This window comes from Canis aureus, chromosome 19 (genome assembly GCF_053574225.1).
Source record: "Canis aureus isolate CA01 chromosome 19, VMU_Caureus_v.1.0, whole genome shotgun sequence".
NCBI lineage: Eukaryota > Metazoa > Chordata > Mammalia > Carnivora > Canidae > Canis > Canis aureus.
In genome coordinates, this window is record NC_135629.1 from 16,547,129 (window position 1) to 16,552,144 (window position 5,016).

Below are 5,016 nucleotides of genomic sequence, written 5' to 3' on the forward strand. Positions count from 1 at the left end.
TTAATTCATGTCAGAGGTCTCACTGCAATTCACTGAATGAAACTATGGATCCTACAATAAATAGTGCTAGCATATTTGGAGATGTGTATGAATACTAATGTGTCTTGAAACCTATCTCATACCATATACAAAAGTAAATTCTAAATATGAGCAGACCTAAATTAAAAACTAAAATGAAGTATCATCTAGAATAGAATTCTTCAATAGAGATACAATGTGAGGCCCAATTGAGCCTCATATGTAAGTTAAATTTGCCAGGAGTACCATTAAAAATTAATTAAAATAAACAGGTAAAATGAGTTTTAGCAATATATTTAATCCAAAGTAATCAAAATATTAGCTTAACATGTAAGGGTTAATACAAAAATTATTTGAGATATTTAACTTATTTTGAAATATTAACTTATTTTTGTGCTAAGTCCTCAACATCCAGTGCATATTTTACACTTAGTACATGTCTCAGTTTGGACTAGCCATGTTTCAAGGGCTCAGTACTCCCATGTGACTAGTGGACAGCACCATTTTAGAAAAATACATTGGCTAGCGCAAGGAAATTTTTCTTAAACAGGGGTATAAAAGCATCCAAAACAACAGTGATAAATTGGGCTTAATCAAACTGAGAAGAGTTCATTAAGCAAATCATTACATTAAGAGAGTGAAAGTGCAAACCAGAGTTGGAGACACTCCCAATGCAAAATAATTATATTTAGAATTTATCAAGGGCTTTCACAGATTACTAAGAAACACATCAATAGAAAAATGAGGAAATAGTGGACTCCTACGTAATTTTTTCTTTTTTGTATATGTATTTTTATGTTAAAGTATGATTTTAGCCTTTACTTCTCAAAAATAGCAAAATTTTTATATGATTACCTTTTCCTGGGAAATAGTTTTATATTATTTATTTTAATATTTATTTTCATCTATTACTTAAGTTTGTTGCTGTATATTGTACATACATTTTCCATAAGAAATAGTTTCATAATATTTCATTCTTCTGTAATTATTTATATTATAAGTAAACATTTATTTCTATTTATTTACACATTTCTAGTCACCCCAACATATATTTTTCTTTATGAAATACCACCATATTAGAAAATCATTGCCATATGTTTATGCATGATGACTTTTCAATCTAATTAGATTATCTGATGACATTATATATTTTGTATTTTAATAGTTAAAGAAAAATGTTCATCTTTCCTGCTGATTTATTCACTTTTAAGGTAAAAACATTTAAATCTTAAGGATAAAAGTTTGGAAGTTGTACACAAGCAGAGTACAAATAGTCAATTAAACTAAGAAAATAATCAATTGAAGTCTAGTTCAAAATGGAATTTGGTTACTTTTATTTTTAAAAGCACATCTGCTAAAAACAGACAATGCAATTTTCCTCTGAATAATGTTAAAAATAGCAAGATTTAGAATATTTCTGAATATGAGGTCAGTATCTTGGTAACACCATATTAAAATGTAGACAATTTAACTTCATTAACAATATTTCTTTCTTACAAATACCCTAGAATTTGGAAGTATCATAAAGCTCTATAAAATACTCAGAGGAAAATGAAATGTATGAACTGCAAACAGAGGGGTACATGATAATTGCAAGATTAAATCTGTACCCAGTGTTTGAAATGAACTGTGAAAATTTGAAGTCTTAAACAATGGCCGTTTTCTAGATGACCTCATTAATATGATATTTTGCTACCCAGCACAATGGAATCTGAACTCAGATGAAGGAAAATAGTCCTTTGCATTATCAGGTGAAATTTTTATGAAAGGAAGAAAAGGCCCTACAATCTCATGAAAAGACAAGTCAAAGTACAGTTCTATACCTAATAAGTTGTGTGAACCTATTAATAGGCAAACTCTGAAGTCATATGCACAATGGATGATAAAAATGTTCATTTCTCTTCATCTGGGATTTTCATATGGAATATATCTTACTAATACAAATAATAGACTTACCACTGAATTTCAAAACCTAGGAAAACTTTTGCTCAATAGAGCTCAATGCTGGTGAAAAATTTTACATTTTATAAAATTCTCCTATATCTTATCTCATTAGATTATCCTGACAAGTCAGGCACGTAGGAGGAAATTATAAGATAATTAGCAGTTTATATGTATTTATGGGCAATATGATCCACCCTACATTATAAGCAGACCAAAACCATGGTCAAAAGTATGATACTTTATCATAGAATTTTTGTTGTTTTAGTTTGAATTTAATTTGATCAAACTGTATAAAACAAAGAAAACCTATATTCATATCCTATAGCCTCATCTGTATTCAAACTACCTTTTCCAGATCACAAATATCAGCAGGAATAAATATGTAAGAGTAGTTCCAGGAGTAATGGAATTATGCCTTGCTGTTTGACACTGTTGGAAACTCTATCAGAAGTATAGGCTCCAGGCAAGGAGGAAGAAAGCTTTTTCACACAGGGAGAATAATGATAATTGGGGAAGGAGGTTCTCATTACTTCCCACAGATACTGTGTGCCAGAGTTTCACTCAAGTGAACAATGAACCTGCTTACATTCTTTACGGCATCTGAATCTCTTGACCCACATATTAGAGAGCTAGGATCAAGGGAAAAAAACCTTTCTGAAAGCCTGAGAGGGGTAGTAAAAGAAACAAATTTTAGGCAGGTTTTGTTTTCAGCCATACTATTCACACCATGTGTCTCCTGTTTCCAACTCTCAATTTATTGATTCATTAACCCGACATTAACCCGACATTCAAGACCTTGCTCCAGCCTTTAGGTCTGATCTAGTTTTGAATTCACTCTCATTGGGCAATTTTTTATTCTGCAACCATTCTTTTCATGAAGCATATATGTTACAGTTATGAAAACACATGGTCCAGGCTGCTTGTTTTCAGAATAGTGTCAGTGAGCAAGAAACTAGGGATACTGTGAGAAGGTGAGCACCCTAAGTAATGCAGTAAATAGAGGGAGCTATGGGTCTGGGAGCAGCTGCAAGGAAGTCAAGGGACACAGGAGTCACAAGAGAACTCTGGAGCTGAGCCATGAGAGGCAGCCACAGGATTGACTAAACCACACTCTCTTGTTCAGTAGCCCAGGAATAGAATTTGTATTATATATTTACTTTTTTTTTTTTTTGAGAGAGAGAGAGAGAGGCAGAGAGACAGAGAGGAAGAGAGAAATTGAGAGAGAGAGGAGCCTGACGTGAAGCCTGATGGGGGCTTGATCCCACAACCCTGAGATCATGACCTGAGCAGAAATCAAGAGTGCAGTCAGATGCTTAACCAATTTAGCCACCCAGGCACCTCAGGAAAGAATTTTTAAATCAAAGCTTGGGATTCACCCGTTATCCTGTTGGATTTCAATTTTGAATATTGAGGCCATCATGTAACCTGCAAAGATCTTTTCCTATTCTTTATCTACTAATCTAGGGTTGGGTATCCTTCTGTGCTATATATCATGTGCACAGTTGACAACTCTCCTGCCATAGAGAATTAAGTCATAGATAAAAAGGCTGAAACAAGAGAGGGCCAAAGGAAAAAGAATATTAAAATTGTTACTTAAAAAAAATTCTCTTCATGTTCTCCATTGAGGAATTTTCTTCAACTTTAATGATCTTCTTTTGCCCTACTGTCATTTGTTAAACTTCTAGCTCATTTTTCATGGCCCAGCAACAGTCTACTCTTTGAAAAGCCTAACCAGATTGCACAAACATATTTAATAGTTATATACCACTGTCAACTTTCTTGCAAAGCTCACCTTCTGCCTAGTTTTAGATATACTCCCCTCTTTCCTTATCCAATTGTGAACTCCATAAGATGTGGGATTATGTCTTATCTACCATCTTATCCCCATATAGACTCAGCAGAGATTTGGGTTTTTTGGGGTACAATGTTGAGCATCTGGCAAAAATCTCCTAATGAGGGCCTAATTGTCTAAGTATTCTGAGCAGGCCTATTAAAACCAAGAAATAGGATTAAAAGATAAAAATACATTATTTCCTTGGAATATACATTTTCTTCCATATATTTATGGAACATGGAGACTTTTCCAGGAAAACTAGCTTTTACATTCAATTTTTTCTCAGTTGAAATCAAAAGAAAAAAAAATTGGTGCTATCATCAACTTATTTCCTAATGTTATCTTTCTTAGTCTGATTTACTAGACTTTATGGAATTTCATGGTATATGAGCTGGCTTTTCCTTTTCTCAGCTTAAATCACTGAGCAATTCAAAATATAGGGGATCCATATTTATGAGTCCTCCACTCCAACTAGAAGAGAATTAGAGGTGACTAAAATAAATCCTTAATGTACTTTTGGAGCTGAGTCCCTCATGAAAGGCCTTACCAGCTACTCCATAAAGATTACAGTTGCCAAAATACAATCAAGCAAATAAATAGGACAGAATTCCATCCAATGTAGGGGAGGTCTCGCATATTTTATTGTACAATGTGGTTATCTATGATTTATAACCTTCCATTTTTCATTCAGAGAAAGTTGCATGTATTCCAAGAGGTTATAAACTTTGATTTTTTTTTGATACATAGTTCAATCAGCATTATTTACTACAGAAAACAACACTTGTGGGACACGTAAATTTTACTTTATCTTCACTGGCATGATAAATGATTTATCAAGTACACTACAGAGGGGAAAAAGCACTCTAGCTATATACAGTTGTTTGGGTATTAATTTGTTCACAAAATAAAGCTCTGCTTTGTGATAACCTGTATATAAACCTGGGTTAGCCAATACACTTTGACACCACACCAATTCTATATGCAAGAATTGCCTGCCTGGCTAGAAGTGATGTAAGTAAGCAAGCTATCAACCACTGAATCATATCTTCAATTTTCTGATGGCTCTGGCTTCACCACTTGCAATTATTCAACTCAATAGGTTTTGATAATCCCGGACCATTACTTTGGAAATATCAGCTAAAAGAATCAGAAACCCACCTAACTTAACTCAAAGGAGAAAGGAAAAAGAAATATAACTATGGGCTAGGGTTGACTAAATT